Source organism: Balaenoptera physalus (assembly GCF_965194825.1).
Source record: "Balaenoptera physalus genome assembly, chromosome: 21".
Classification (NCBI taxonomy): Eukaryota; Metazoa; Chordata; class Mammalia; order Artiodactyla; family Balaenopteridae; genus Balaenoptera; species Balaenoptera physalus.
The window spans coordinates 30211976-30228893 of NC_138902.1; the positions used below are offsets into that span (position 1 = coordinate 30211976).

Here is a 16918-nt window from a genome sequence, read left to right on the forward strand (position 1 = left end):
AATTCCCCATTGGCCTCTGGTAGGGCGCAGTGCATGTCCATGCTTTTTGTCCTGTTGCACATGTCTTTGTATAGTAAGCCATGAGGATGGAACTAGAGGAACCTGAATGAGTTGGCGTAAAATGAGTAGGAAAAAAATCAGAAAAATTGAAATCTTTACCACTGATAATATACAGGTTTGTTCTGTATATTATCAGAAGCATCTTTGTGGTTTTGCTGTAACTTTGAGAGGCCCTTCCAGAGTTTTTCCAGCTAGTAAGGTTGAAGACTTAGAAGACTACTCCATTACCTAGCATGCTATTCAGACGTTCGTGCACACCTGCAGATTAGGCAGTGCACAGAGAGAAGACCCTGTTCTAAAACTTCATGCTGTGATCTGCTTGACTTAGTACCTTCTTGGGGTTTTGTTTGAAAGACAGATGTAGGCTGTAGAATGTCAAACTGAGGGGACCTGGCTTTGAATTGTGGCTCTTTCAGTTGTTAATTTGGTGGTCTGGACAAGTTGATTACCTTTTTAAAACTGACTTTCTCCATCTTTAAGATGGGGACACTCAAAATTACTGTAAGATTTATGTGGGCATAAAGTGAAAATAACACGTGTTAGAGTCTATTTAATGTCTCTTGGAAACGGTAGCAATGCTCTGTTACGATATTCTTTCCCCTAGAATAAGGTCCTAAAACCAGAACATGCAGGATAGCCAATTTATGCTAGAGTGTGTATTTTTTGTTTTGCATTTTGTACATATCTCAAATTTAGCTGCTTTTCACAGATTTTATAGTTATATATCAGTCTCCCTTGATGGGGCGTGAGCTGTGGTATTAGTTTGCTGGGGCAGCCATAACAAAGGTCTGCCACAGACTAGGTGGCTTAAACAAGAGAAATTTATTTTCTCACAATTCTGGAGGCTAGAAGTCAAAGATCAAGGCAGAGTAGGTTTCTTCTGAGTCCTCTCTCCTTGGCTTGTAGTTGGCCATCTTCCCCCTGTGACATCACATGATCTCCCTCTGTATGTTTGTGTCTTCATCCCTCTTGTAAGGATACTAGTCACAGGGGACCACTCCCTAATGACCTCATTTTAACTGCTTTATCTCTTCTAAGGCCGTGTCTCCAAGTACGGTCATGTTTTGAGGTACTGGGAATTTAGAACTTCAGCACATGAATCTTGGGGGACACAGTTCAGCCCAAAACCACGTTTAAGGATGGGCTTTTAGCTCATGTATTTTCTGTCCTCAGCACCTAGCAAAAAGTGCCTGGCGTGTAGAAGCTGCTCATTAAATGGTTGAAGACTGAATGAGTAAATTAATGATTATTTTCGCTTTGAATGTTCTGCTTTCTGAGAATGCTAGTGGAGATAGAAGGAAACTGGGTAATCGCAGCAATGATCAGCCATAGGTGGGGTTCAGTTTGTTTATTAATCTCATTGATGTTTCCTTTATGAATATGTGCATTCTCAAAGGGGTATTTTTCTAATTACATTAAACCTTTAAGTTTTTATTTAGTAATTCCACAAATAAGTTCTTCAGTCAGTACCCACCCCAGTACCCACTCCCATATCTAATAGTTGTATAGCACATGAAAAATAATTATTGTCCTAGAAATCAGTGATTTTAGAGACTATACAATTTTTAATGTGTTTTTGTTTATTCAGGGGGTTCTTTTTCTAGTGAATTATATACCACTAGCATGTGGTACAGATCTGCAGATTACATGCTACTCATCTGAAATACCTGTAATGGTTCAATTCAAGAGAAAATAGCATCACCAGCAGCAGTTAGTAATCACCCATCTGAAAAGTAGAATGGATCTTTTTTCTTTTCATACTCTCTGATATGAATTAGTTTTCAGGTACAATGGCAACGTAGAAAAATACCCAGGATTTAGTAACTGAAGCTGAAACTATGAAGTGTTTTTGTGAATTTCATAAGGACAATTTTTCTTATTTTTTTCTTTTCCAAGGTGGGCTTTGAAAGCCTGTGAAGAGAACTGTTGTAAGTTAAAGTTCAGACAGAAAATAAAAACAAAATCTTAATTTACATTTCCTTGATGTCTTAAATTATATGAGCACAGCCTTTTGGATATTTTTCTTTCAAGTGAGAAGAGTATTTTTATTGTTGCTTTTTAAAGACCTATTTAGAAACTAATATTTTTCGTCTATAAATTTAAGAGACTGGGATATTCTTACTATCAAGGGAGGTGGAGTAACCAACCAACTGAACAAGGCAGTATTTATTCTGAGATACATAATTTATAGTAGTTTTCAAGCTGAATGGCAGTGCCAGACTTTTCCAGTGGTAACTTAGTGAGAGGCCAGGGGATGAGTTGGGATTATGGGCAGTTGGGTAGGAACTGTTATGCATTGGTATAAAGATTGAGATTTAAAGGTGAGAGAAAAATTGGAAATTTCTAGGTCATCTATTGTGCAGTCCTTGCTTTACAGAGGAAAATACATAGCACGCAGCAGATTTATGTTTGTGTGCTTTTTGAAATTGAATAAAGGTGATGTAATAATATTTATACATTGCCCTGGTATACATTGCAAGATATTTTCTTTTTGGCAGTAGAATTATCAGCCCAAGTTATTTTACAGAGACCCCTGGCAAGACACTTGGTATCATAGTATAGAATTCTTTCATGAAAAGTCAGTATGTTTGTGCAGCAGAAATACTAAAATTAGATGTGCTAATTTTTCATTTGGGGTTTGTCTCACTGATTGGGAGAAGTGTGGGAAGGTGGAGTGCAGGTGGGAAGTGTGGAGAGGTGCCTGTCAGATGAAGAAACGTAGGGGCAGTTCAGGGACACCGTTGGGCACCCCATAGGACACAGCAGTAAAACTCCGGTGTGAATTGGAGTTGGCCTGGCCCAGTTTGGGTTCATTAGCACCTTTCAGGAACTTCAGTCTCTGCTCCTTGCCCATTTCTGCTGAGCCTCCTTTCCCTCTAGGGATACGTTTCATATGAGGTTGATGTCTGTGGGCCTGTGCAGAGCTGCTGTGGGTGTGGAGCCCACGAACCTGCCCACCTCATGGTCTCTTTGCTTCCTGCCTTTGACTTAACTTTAAACTCTGTAGTGTTGGTTGAATAATATAACCGAGTTTTTGTGGTGTTTTACCTATTTCAACATTGTCACATACACATATCATTTGTATGCTTCTCATAGAACAGAGGATATATTCAGCTATCTGAATTTAGTTCTTTTTTTTTTTTCTTTTTCTCTCCTTTTTTCTTTTTGTATTTTATTTTATTTATTTATTTATCCATGGCTGTGCTGGGTCTTCGTTTCTGTGCGAGGGCTTTCTCTAGTTGTGGCAAGCGGGGGCCACTCTTCATCGCGGTGCGTGGGCCTCTCACCATCGCCGCCCCTCCCGCTGCGGAGCACAGGCTCCAGACGCGCAGGCTCAGCAATTGTGGCTCACAGGCCCAGGCGCTCCGCGGCATGTGGGATCCTCCCAGACCAGGGCTCGAACCCGTGTCCCCTGCATTGGCAGGCAGATTCTCAACCACTGCGCCACCAGGGAAGCCCTGAATTTAGTTCTTATTATTTTTAAGATCCTCCTTTTTCTTTAAAAAAAAAAAAAAAAAGCCTACTTAAATTTGAAACATCCCCTGACAAGTTGTTTTTTTTGGAAATGGAAATTCTATGGACTACCTAAAATATGTAGTTGGATGAACAGCCCTGTCAACTGAATTTTGTGCATCTTTTGCTAATTGGCTTTGCAGGGAGGCAACACGTACTTGCAGTATGGGGGTGACAGTCATTTGACTCATCAGATAATCTCTCACTGTGTCATATGCTTTTCCTGGAGAGGCCGCTGGCTGTTAGTTAACTGTTCTGACAAATCCAAGCCCACACGATTGATTGTCCATTGGAGGTTTGGAAAGGTCGAGTGTTAGGTGAAACACTATTTGGAAAGTCAGTCTTGTTAGAGAGCCAATCTCCAGCGCCCTAATTAAGATTCTCCCCTTTTTGTCTCCTTAAAATCTACAGTGAGGGTTGTAAAGCAGGTTTAACAGAAATGTTCGTGGAGTACGTATCTTGGAAGCATGTGTAATTTCACATTTAGGTTTTTATTTTCCTGACTTTATACTTCTCAGTGTTCACCCCATTCTCACTTCCAGTACGTTCCTGGTTGCCTTGTTGTAAGCTTCAGAGTTGAGCAGAGTAGAATCTTGGGGCTTCCTCCTGGAGATCTGTGGAATAAATTCAGTTTAGTGTTCTTGGCTGATGAGGACCTCTCCAAGTTAATTATTACTTGAGCACCAAGTAAAACGTTGTGGGTTTTTGCTAATTTTTAAAACTAAGGATAATTTTTAAAACTAGCAAAATGCTTGGCCGAAAGTTTCTTTTCAGTTGTTAATAGGACCTCGTATTGAAGCAGTGTTTATTAGTTGAGCTCTGTTGCACCCATGTCTGTATTGTAATGGGATGCCTTTTAGGTATGTTTTCCCTTCTGCCTGGAGTACTTTGGTTCAGTTTGGCTGTTGGTGTAGTGCAGCCAAGCAAGAGTGTTTTCCCCTTGTGACTACATATTCGGGGAGACCAAGTATTTCACTAAGATAAAAGCAAATTTCTGAACTTATTAGTGCTGTGTTACTCTTAGACTCCCAATCCTGCTTTCAGGATTGAAATTTACATTTTGATGAAAAGACTTGGAATGAATTAACACGGAAGTACAGCTGTTGCAACAAGATAAACCACTGTTCATGAAATATGGGAGGGAGAATAAGGACTACATTTTTCTTGAGAGAACCTGGCTACATTCTCATTACAGGGGAGCGTTATTGCACCATTCCTGGATCACCCGTTTGGAGACTGGCTCCTGGCCTGCCTTAGGGGATGCAGGAGAAACGATTTGTGTAATGGGAACAGAAGGGAATTCCAGTCCAGGCTAACCTTATTGTTGACTTAAAAAACCTTTTCCCAACTTAAAGTAGGATATTCTGCATACAGCCAGGGACCTATGTTTTTTCGCAGGGCCACTTCTCTCATGACAGAAACTAGAATGTAGAGGAAAGCTCTTAATGGGCTCAAGCATCATGACCAAAAAGGCTGTAAGAGCGGCTGAGAGCTGGGCGGCCGCTAGAAGTGTGGTCTAGTGTGGTGGGACCAGGCGCTGGGTCTAGAATTCCGGGCAGCAGGAACTTAAATAGATACTGGTGGGAGGCCCATTAGGGAGTGAAGAAATTTGCTGATGAAAGAGCTTTTGTGTTGCCATCTCCTCCCTTAAGTGGCCACAGCTGCTGTCCTGTTCTTTCTTTTTGTTCTCCTCCTCAGAAAGTTGAAGAGAAAAGAAACTGATTTCCTAGCCAACAGTGAGATTGAAAAATCGGGCTTTGGCAGGAATTATGTGATGACAGTGTGTTGTTGCTGTGTCTGGAAGTAAGAATCTGTGAATCTGAGTCAGGGCAGGGAGGGTGTGGTAATAATCCCACTGGGGAAGGGACCCTCCTTTGAAGCAGGAGGATTTTAAGGTGAAAATAGGATCTAATTAGAAATCCTAAGGAAATTCCATTTTGTTTTAAGAGGAAACAGAGGATCAGCTTTTCTTTAGTTATTTGTATGATATTTAACGAGTTGATGCTTTAAGTACCGAGTGAATGTGGCTGGAAGAGGGGTGGGGATATAAAGCCCTGTGATTCCAGGTGGTATTACGTTGTTTAGCAGCATGTGGTGAAGGCGTGCAGTGCCCTGATACAATCCTAAATGATGTGTGAGGGCCAGAACCTGGGGGGGATGCAGTGGAAACAACTTGAAGTATGCTCTCTGGCTGCATGCTTTCGGTGATAATGACAGTAACGATGAGGGGCGTCATTGTAATAATAAACCACAGAGACTTATTGAGTGTCACAACCAGTGCTGTTCTAAGCACTCTATATGTATTAGTTTATTTAATCCTCACAAGTACCAGATAGTTACTGTTGTCGCTATGTTACCGATGAGGAAAGTTCACAGGTTAAATAAGTTGCCTAAAACCACTTGAGTACTAAGTGGCAGAACTTGGGAGCGTGTGCGTGCAAACACTGCATTGGACTGCCTCTTACTCAAGAGTGAGTGGTTTTGAGATGCTCTAAGGGAGCCCATTTAAAGTTGAGTGGGATTCTGGGCTGAACGGTGGTGGGCTGGGCTGGGCTGGGCTGGACCCTTCAATGCTAAATTTGAGGCTTGGTCTTGACTCTTGGTCTTGACTCTTGGTATTGACTCTTGGTATTGACTCTTAAGAATCTTCCTCCTTCATTTTTTTCTCAGAACGATGTATTGCTCTTTGGCACATTTAGTAGAACAGAATTTTAGTGTTACAGAGCGGTAGCATTTAAACAATTTAATATCATTGCACTGAACTGATTAGTAGCGGGTGAATCACGTTGAGTAATATCGTGAGCTTCCATGTCTAGTGGAGATGGACAGGTGTCTCACCTGTGTTTTCAGTTGTGAAAGTATGACCTTCTCATGAATAAAAATGCTGCCTGTGTGAACTGTACTGGATGTTAGTTGAAGCCTCTTTTCATGGAAACCTTGTTTTAGGTGGTTGTTAGGGTCCTGGCTAACCTTTAAAACCAATTTAATACACACAGTAGCTGAAGCTGGCTTAACCCGCGCTTCTTCTTTGAATGGAGTTCCTCGTGGTCGTTGTCTTGCACTGTCATCCTCGATGCCTTGGCCTCAGCCATTGTCCTCACCACCACGTGGCATGAGGCATGAAAGCCTTAGTGAACCTGTTCTCCTTCTCAACCCTCTTGGCAGGGAACCATCTTTATGTTCTAAGAGTGTTGAAGAGTTGAGTGCTCATACCTTGATGAGCGGCATATGTGTGTAGAGATTTAATACCCCACTAACCTGTAGTGTGTTCTTTCTGTATTGCCTGCCTTGCCCAATTATGAAAATTGAGTAGATTTTAAACTTTAGTGGTTTGTCCATGTTGGATTTTTTTCTTAACCGTTTAGTTCCTGTTGTTTTGACTCTGGATTGTTTTAGTTCATAAGTCTGTGTTTGTCAAGTATTTATTATCTGTTAGTTTGTATTTTGTGTACTCCTTTACTTTGCAGCTACCTTCATGGCACTTAGTTTTTAAAAAAACCAAACCATGTTGCTGTAAATAGTGCATTCTCACCATACAGGACACAGTGCCACAAAGCCAAGTCTTTTATGTCTTCGTTACTGGGAATAAATGGACTTGGAAAGATTGCTCTTCAAGGGCACATGGCTGAACGTGTTGAACTGGCAGTTATCCAGTTTAACGGCAGTGATAAAAGTCGAGGAAACTATTCACATATATACTTCAAGGGCCAGTCTTATCAACTAACTTGCCTTGGCAATTGAAGTACGCTTTCTCCCCTCAGAATATCTGCTATTGTATTGAACCAGTTTCATTGCTAGGCCTCCAAGTAGCTGAGTAAACTGACCTGTTGAAAGAGAATCTTTAGAGGTGTCTATTTATTTTATGCTGGAGAAAGTCTACCAAATATGGTCTTTTTAATTTTAGCCCAGTTGATTTTTCTTTTTTTTTTCATTTTTCCTTTTTTTTTGTTAAAAGTTACCCAGCTATTTCTGTAGTTTCTTAAGACTTCTTTCTAATTTGTGCTGGTTTAGCCATGTTGTGCGCTTATCTTACTTTCTTCGTATTTATCACCATCAGTATATAATTATAGTTAACATTTATTGAATGCTTACTGTGTACTAGCCCTATTTTAAGCTCTTTATTTTATTGTCTCATTAGATCATCACAGTAATTCTTGAGTAGAATTAGATGGTAATATACTCTGTTCATTGAATTTTGAAACATTTGTATACGTATATATATTTTTTAATATTTATTTACTTGGCTGCATGGGCTCTTCGTTGCAGCGCGCGGGCTTAGTTGCCCCGCAGCCTGTGGGATCTTAGTTCCCCGACCAGGGATCGAACCTGTGTCCCCTGGAGTTAAGGTGGAGTCTTAACCACTGCACCTCCAGGGAAGTCCCCATACATATATATTTTTAAATTAAGTAGTGTCATAGGAATTGATGTGGTTTAAGGTGTGACACACTGAGGGTGTTCTGGTAATACAGAGGTGGTTCTTGAGCAGGGGTGTTCCATCTCCATGGACTCCTCCTTAAAGCTTTTAGTGTCCCTATTACATGAAGTCCAAGCTCTTCAGCATAGCCTGTGATGCCCTAGTAAACTTGCCTCCCTTTTCCAATGTCCTTTGCCTGTGCTGCCCTCATCAGCTCCTGTTCATCCAGGTGCTTTAGCCAGGTGGGGCCGGTCCCTTCCCTGTCACCCTCTCACCCCTCTGGGCCCCATTATTTCCTATCTCCTTGCCTTTGGGTAACACACTGACCACTTGATCGGCTCTTATTTTCTCTAACTCTGCTTTAATAAACCTTTGTTGACAAGCTTTCTCCTTCATATGGAGCTAATTCTTTTCTTGTATGTATTTTTTTTCACTTTAAGTATCACTCTAGTGTAACTGTTTATTTACAGTCCTTTTCTCAGTTGTCAGCTCCTTGTGTGGGTAGATTCTAAATCTTTTACTTCTGGGTTCATGTAATAGGCACTCTGTAAATATTTGTTAGGTTGGCCTAATGAGCCACTGTTGCCTCTCCTGAGAAGCCTTTCCTGAGACCAGGTCGTTAGTCTGCGCCTCTTTGTTCCCCTTTCTGTACGTGTCTGACTCGGAGTTTTTTGGTTTATTGGTCTTTTTCATGTGTGTCTCTCAGAATTCAAGGACAGAGCACAGTCTTGCTTTTCTTTCTGCCCGCTCATAAGCACAGTGGCTGACATAGCACTGCATAGCCTTTGTTCCACAAACAGATTGCAACATATAATAATGGTAGTCATGAAAGGGGTGTCAGGCCTTTCTTCTGCTGCCCTCCCGGATACCTGTATCCAGATCTTCAAAACAGTGGTTCTTCATGTTTTCAGAACCACAGAAACTTTTGAGAATCTGTTGAAAGCTGTATATTCTCTCTTCAGAGATTCAGCAATTTGGTTACAATACCAGGGGCTCATGAAATGCTAACTCTGTTCATGGACCCTCAGTGTCCTTGGACCCCTGGTTTTAAGTCCCTCTGTTCTAGAGGTTTCAGGGTGACCAATCGTCACAAGTTCTCATAAGGGAGGACCAGAGAGCGAGGAGAACAGTGATAACGATGGTGACAGTGGTTAATGACAGGCATTTGTATAATGCTCCACAGCCTGCAAGTATTTCTACATACATTATATGGCACTTAGTCTAATATGTGCTTATACAGTGGGTTTTACTTCTACTTTATAAATGAAGTAGGTAAACCTTTGCAACGGACAAATAGAAATCACTTTTCTGTGTATTTGTACATGTGGGTAAAATGTACAGATTCAAGAGAATCTGTCATCCAAGGCTATTTCCAAGTGGAGTAATAACCTATAGTTCTTTGCAAACCTGTATCTTCAGATAACCCTGTCTCCCCATTAAGGTGTACAAGACAAACGATTATAATAAAATATTAAACAGTATATCCGTTTTTAAGGTAAGCAGCTGTCTGGGCCAGGATTTGATCTTTAGTATTGCCAGCTTACCGTGGAACTCCTCCATAGCTCAAACTACTAGTATGCCTTTATTAAGGTAAAATAATGTGAGATAACGTAGACTTCTAATATTGAACTTAACTTTCTTGACAGACTGGATTTTTATTTAAATGGTCTTAAAAATCAGAGCATTTGGGATTTAATAAACTGTTTTAGTTCTGTAAGTAGTCCCTTATTCAGTACAAAAGAAAAAATTTGATGAGTAATGCTTATTTTTAAGGCTACTGTTTATTATAAAAGGAGCATTAAATAACTTTACAGTGAAAGATGAAATTAATGTGTATGTGGCAACATTTTCTGATCTGTGATTTGCAGGTATTGATATTCATATCACTTCCAGTCAGTATGTTATGTCAGTTTTTGTAAACAGTGATTTTGGACTCTTTCATGAAGTAATATGTTTTCTTTATCACAAGTTGAAGACATTTTGTTAGTTTAAAACAGCTTTTTGGAAAAGGACTTTACATTTGAATTAACTTTTAAAGTATTTTAAAACAGTTCAACCATAAATTCTTAGTTAAAAGATTCTCTAAGATCCATTTGTTTTTAGTTTTTGTTTGTTTGTTTTTTTAAATTATTTTTCAACCTGAACCCCCACTCATTTTTATTGACAGTGCTCCAATTTTTTTTTTTATAGTAATCTTTATTTATTTATTTTTATATTTATTTTTGGCTGTGTTGAGTCTTCGTTTCTGTGCGAGGGGTTTCTCTAGTTGTGGCAAGCGGGGGCCACTCTTCATCGCGGTGCGTGGGCCTCTTCACTATCGCGGCCTCTCTTGTTGCGGAGCACAGGCTCCAGACGCGCAGGCTCAGTAGTTGTGGCTCATGGGCCCAGCCGCTCCGCGGCATGTGGGATCTTCCCAGACCAGGGCTCGAACCCGTGTCCCCTGCATTGGCAGGCAGATTCTCAACCACTGCGCCACCAGGGAAGCCCTGTTTGTTTGCTTTTTAAATCTTGGCCACACCTCTCATGGCTAGTTTCCCTGACCAGCGATTGAACCTGCCACGGCAGGGCAGTGAAAGCACCGAATCCTAACCACTAGACCACCAGGGAGCTCCCTGCTTTTAGCTCGTCATTAACTTAACTGTTTTACTTGCCTGTTTAGTCTTAAAGCTGGTTGACATCAAGCTGTCTCAGATATCTTTATCTTGTTGCAGTTCTTGGCACACAGCTGGTAGTCAGTTAATACTTGTTCAGTGATGGTCATCTTTTGATAAAGCCAGTAAATGTTTGTCACATGACGCTGTTCTTCTTTTGATTTGTTCCTCAGCTGAAGGTGTGTACATTTTTAAATGAAAAAAAGACGTGTTTGCCATGTAAAAACCAAGTTAGTTCACTGGTTGAGGCATCAGAATGGAAACCCGTTACTTTTAAAGGATAGATCTAAAACAATTTTTTAAAGTATTTTTTCCTTAACAGCGTGATGACTTCATGTAGAAGATGAAAGCTGATTAGGAAAGCATGAACATGAATAATATCCATGTTTGTTTTTAGTTAGCTCAGTGTTGTTGGTTTTAGAAAGAAGTCAAACTAAGTATCACATCTACAGAATATAAAGCTTTATAATTTAAGGCCCATGATTTTTCAAATAATGTGTTTTGCATAGTGTATATTAAGAACTATTCTAACATTTTAAAAAATCTGCTTTTGTCATTTTACGTGTCACAATAGGAGCTGTATGAGGGCAGGGACCTTTGTGTTGTGCCTGCCTGTATTGCTAGTGCCTGGAACTAGGCCTGGCACGTAGTAGGCCCACAGCAAACACTTGGTGGATTGGTACAGTTTGAACTTGAAATAGATTGTTACCAAATAATAAAAGGAAACACATATCTAGGTAACCATCATTGGGAAAGACCTTTTAAATTTGTTCTACTGGGAATATATAGAGAAAATTATAAAGGGGTAGAAAGGTGTCATATGTGCTACAGGTCCACCTGTTCTTTTAATGCACTTAAAACTGATCTTCCATTTAAAATACGCTTTTTCCCATACTTCTGAAATAGCTCAAAACAAAAGAATTAGAGTAACAGCCACAACAAAACTTCAGTGGCACTGCCGATTCCTTTTGTTTATACTTTGCTGGCTCGAGAAGCAACTTCATTTGTCAGATTGGGTTACCAACACCTAGAATTAGAAATCCTAAATTCTGTGGCTTTCTAGGTGAGTATACCTGCCTTAGGGTTTGTTGTTTTCTTGGGCTATAGAATAGCCTGTGTCATTCTCTGGGAAACGTATTTCCTCTGTTTTAAGTACTAAAAGATGAACATCCATTTATATTGTATGTTATTTTGCAAACATTTAACTCTTGAAAGACTTTCAGATTAGTAGAGCCTATTTTTATTTGCTGGTGTCATTATTGATGAATTTCCTAAAGCTTAAAAGAAGTAATTATTTCTAGAGTCCTAGAGTATTTTTGAAACTGTCAGTTTTCAGCAATAAATTGAGCACATATAGATGTACTCTTTTAAAAAGGCATTTGTTGTTTATTGTAAATCTCTTGGTTATTTCTGTTAATGGGGTGCTATTTACTTATAGCAAATCCTTCTTTTAAAGCCTAGTAGAATTAAGGAGAAATTCAATGAGCAGACTGTTAAGGAGAGTAATATATGTAAAAACTAAAAATATTTTCCTCATCTAAGTGACTGCATCTAAACTTAAAAAAAATATTTTCCTCATCTAAGTGACTGCATCTAAGTTTAAAAAAAAAAATTCTTATTTGCTCTTTGTCTACTTTTCTTGCTTACTTAGGGCATCTAATTCTAAACCTTTCATCCATATGAATAGACGGTTAGCAGTAGCTAATTCAGTTCACTTTGTTTTTCTAATTTATACGTACGTAACTCTTTAGGATGATTAAAGGAAGGGCAGAAAACCTTTGTGGAAGTTATTCTCTATGTATTTGGGTAGAGATCTGTTCGGAGGAGGCACATTTTGGTGCCTGAGAACCAGTTGAGAGTTACGAGAAATGGAGAGATGATGTCTAGTTTAAGTTAGGTTTAATGAGAGCGATTAGAAGATTTAGTGGAGTAAATGCAGAGAAATCCAAAGCCAAATTGAAACTCTCATTATCTTTGGGCCGATGTGAAATACTGTGAAGGAAGTCACAGAGAACCATGTTATTTAGCCTTTTGTTGGGAAATAAACCACCTTAAACTTAGTGGCTTCAAACAGCCGCCTAAGTTTATTTAGGTTACAGTTCTGTGGGTTGGTAGTTGGGGCTGGATTCAGCTGGGTTTTTCCTCTGCGAGTTTCATCTCATGTGTTGGGGCATTTGCTGTCAGCATGATGGCTCAGCTTCTGGGAGTTGGCTAGATTTTGGTTGGGGGCCGGGGCTACAGCCCTACGTGTGTCATCATCCAGCAGACCAGCTTGAATTTGTTAACATAATAGTCTCAGGGTTCCAAGAGCTGGAGAACAGAAGCAGCAAGACTTCTTCAGGCCTGTACTCAGAACTCATATGTTGTCACTTCTCCCACATTCCTGGCTGAGCAGGGTGACTCAGTGGGTAGAAAAATAGACTCCACCTCTCAGGAGGCGTTGCAAAGTATTGCGTTCATTTTTCAGTCTACCACAGTCGCTTTAGCTGGTTTTTTCCCTTCGAGGAAATTCCTTTTGAATAGTAAATGTACATAAGAATTTAAAGACATTTGAAAATTGTCTGTAAAAAATATCTATAGTATCTTGAAAAGTTTCTACCTTACATATTCAGCTATACATAAGGTTTTTAATGCTGTTAAAACATTTCATGGTTTTAAAATACTTCTTTAAGTTATTTAAAATATATTTCCGTGTAAGCTAGAACTTGATCAAAGATACCAGGAGTATGCATGAAAAATAAAGACACCAAAACCATAGTCTTTACTCCTTCTCAGTTTTTATCACAAAGATTTCTGAAGTTGCCTGCCCCCAAGGAATTTGAGGATCCCAATTTTTGAACAGCATTTTAATGCCAAAGGCAGAGATATTGAGTGTCTGGTAAAGGTAGCCAGGAGGTCTTCACAACAGCCTTTGGTTTCTGGATGTTGTTTTTTACACCACTTTTCTTGCTAATTAATTTGTCACAAATTGTTTCATTTATTGCTTTTTCTTAGAGGAAGACTTGGGGGAAGTGGAATGGGAAGTACAGGGACGATTTAGGGGACATTGAAAGAGGCAGGGAACATAGGAGGGTGCATTGCTATCTCTTGGCTTCATACACGTTCCTTATACCTCTGCTCACGTTTCAGCTTAAATGGAAACGTATTAAAAATAATTTAAAGATGTATTTTAATGCCACTTAGTATTGTATTAAAGTTAGCTTGTATTAGAGTTACGTGGCATATATGCAACAGAATAAATAGGAAAATGCCCTATGACATTTCAAATCTCAGAATTTGAAACAAACTCATAAATGTACTGACTGACTAAACCTTGTGATGTTTCTGTAATTTGGGGGACTTAATGGAAATTTGGGGAGTTAATGTCTTTAAACACATTGACATATCTGTGGAAAAGGAAACTTGTGGCTATCTTTTTTTTTTTTTTAAAAGAAGATATAATTAAACCCTGGTTAGTATTATTTTCCTCAAAGAGATTAGAAAAACAAGCAATGAAAAATAATCCTCCTTAGAGAAGAAAAGAATAAGTGACCTCAATAAAGTATAAATGTTCATTGTTGGGCTTCCCTGGTGGCGCAGTGGTTGAGAATCTGCCTGCCAATGTAGGGGACACGGGTTCGAGCCCTGGTCTGGGAAGATCCCACATGCCGCGGAGCAACTGGGCCCGTGAGCCACAATTACTGAGCCTGCGCATCTGGAGCCTGTGCTCCGCAACAAAGAGAGGCCGCGATAGTGAGAGGCCCGCGCACCGTGATGAAGAGTGGCCCCCACTTGCCACAACTAGAGAAAGCCCTCGCATAGAAACGAAGACCCAACACAGCCATAAAATAAAAAATAATTAAATGTTCATTGTTTATTGCTGTACAGTGATCATTAAATATCAAAATGAATGTTCTTGTTTCTAATAAAATTCTTTCATAGGATGAAATTAAGATTCTATAACAGAAGTTTAATTTAAGTTTCATTAGAAACCTAGTCTAGAGATGCTGACCTAAAATTTGATATTTTAATAAATAATGAATCTTGAATAGAGTATATGGAAGATCATTTTATCTAAGAGAATAGCAGTCTTAAATTCTCTATTTTGGGATTAGAGGTGAATCTGCATTATGATAGATACCTAATCAGTACAATGTGTGTAACCAAAACAAAGCACAACAAAACAATTTGTGTCCCAGAGTAGACTATAAAACCACTTATTAGAAGTACCCTATTGTTTAAACATTTTATTCCGATGCAAGTGCCCATATGAAAAAAGTGAGCCTATATTCACAACTTATATTTGCAGAATTGTGTAAATTCTGCCAGTGTTTTATTTTTTCTTCAAATCTTCAAAGAAGAGTTAGTTTACAGCTTAAGGCAGCATTACTCAGTAGGACCGTCCATGTATATAATTTTAAATATTCTAAATGCCACACACACACACAGACACAAATTAAATAAGTGAAATTAATTTTGACAATGTATTTTATTTAACATACATTTCAGCATGTAATCAACATAAAAGAGTGTTACTGAGACCTTTTATGTTTTTGGTTCACATGAAGCCTTGAATTGATGTGTATTTCGCACGTACAGCACATCTCTGTGTGGACCAGCCCCACTTCCAGCGCGGCGCAGGTTGAGAGAATTGTGTGGAGCTCAACTACTCTAAGAAATAGTTGTCAATTCGAAGCAGGGCTCAGTCACCCAGTGAGGTGGTGGCCCCATGTCTCTTCCTCCATGATTGGTTGGTGCACCCTTGCTGGGAAGGGGTGGTGGGAAGAGTTAAGTAGTTCTGCGTGACGAGTTTGGTATTGTTAGGAGCAGATACCTTCCTGGGATGGTATTCAGTGAGGATGTTAAAAACTCACTATGCTGGTGTTGCAGAAAATTTCTTTGTCAAAGGTGCTGCTGGCTTAGATCCTGGTGTGTAAAAATATTACAGTGAAGCAATTCTTGTGATGTTAAGCTAGTGTCAAAGCTGGATGGAGACTCATTTTGCAGTCATTTGACCTGGGCTGTCTCTTGCTTTGTGTTAGTGGATGTAGGAAAGCAACCTAACAGTTAATTTCAAATTAGAACTTTGTTTTCAATTAAAAATTGTCTAGTGATAGCTTTTGTAAAATTCTGAGTGAATCAGTGTCTTTTTTTTCAGGATAAACAGCTCTTATTAAACTAGTCCCATTCACGTTGCCTTTTGGGTACGTATTTGGGGTTGGTAGCATAATTCTAATTTGATTTGACCTTTGAGGGTCAAATCTTCTTTATGTAAATGTATATGATGTCTTAAGACAGTTTTTACCAAGTGATTCTCCAAAAGATGTGATTAGACCAGGTCTTCCATTTCCAAATGAAGCAAAACCTGTAGTAATTAACAGACAAGTTCCTATGGGCTTGGGAACTTGTTAACCTTTGTAACCCAAAACCTATATTTTTCATACTTCTCTTTGGGATTAAGGGCAATGATGAAAAGTAGTCCTTCTGTAAACTTGCTCTTGTGTTGCTTCAGTTTTAATTCTTTTCAGAGTTAAAAAGTCCATATTTTCATATTTTGGGATTTTTCTGTGTAAATTTTGGGATGTGCACACTGGGATGGTTTTTGTCCTGCCATGTTCTAGTAATGACACTCTTCATGGCATTTGAATGGACAGGTGGTTAAAACCTGCTATACCATGCAGGCTGCCACTGCTGCCCTGGTATCTCACAGATCTACCTGCTTTTGGGCTTTAACAGTTTTACATCAAAACTTGTGAATGAAGCTTAAGTAAATATGTTTATTTTGTGCTGGCTGCTGGCCGGGAGTCTGCTAAAGCAGCTGGAGATTTTTTTTTTAACCCCTGCCGGGTGAACCATCACGGTGACAGGTAATAGCATTCCTCAATGAAGCTTGAACTCTCCTCCCGCCCCCCCTTCAGGACTGTAGAATGTAGGGATTGTCTTGCTCTGAGCCCTGTTGATTAGGTCACAGCCTGGTCTTCGGAAAACAGAGTTGCCCTGGGGCCACCTCACTGCAGGGAATTTGCTAAAGCTGGTGTGAAAGGGCCACATGGGGTCTCCAGATTACCTTATGAACAGGAATCTGTTCAGGGAGCAGAGTCCTTATTAAGGACTATTAACTTTTTCAGGCTTCTCCTTGGATTGAAAAGCACTTGGAAGCGAAGGAATAATAAAAGGAAATTGTTGCCAAAGCCACTGAAGGTGCATCTCGAGCCATCTCTGGGAGTGCATCTGTTCAGTTGCAAATTTATTTCCTGCTTGGGGCTTCTGTTAGCTTTAGAAGCCCCCTTTTAAGGTCTTG

General features: G+C 39.6%; 1 protein-coding gene across 6 annotated transcripts in view; it reads left to right on the forward strand.

Annotated features, from left to right (window-relative positions):
• FAT1 (FAT atypical cadherin 1) overlaps positions 1-16918 on the forward strand; it is a 123878-nt gene that overhangs the window by 20137 nt on the left and 86823 nt on the right. The window lies entirely within an intron of this gene.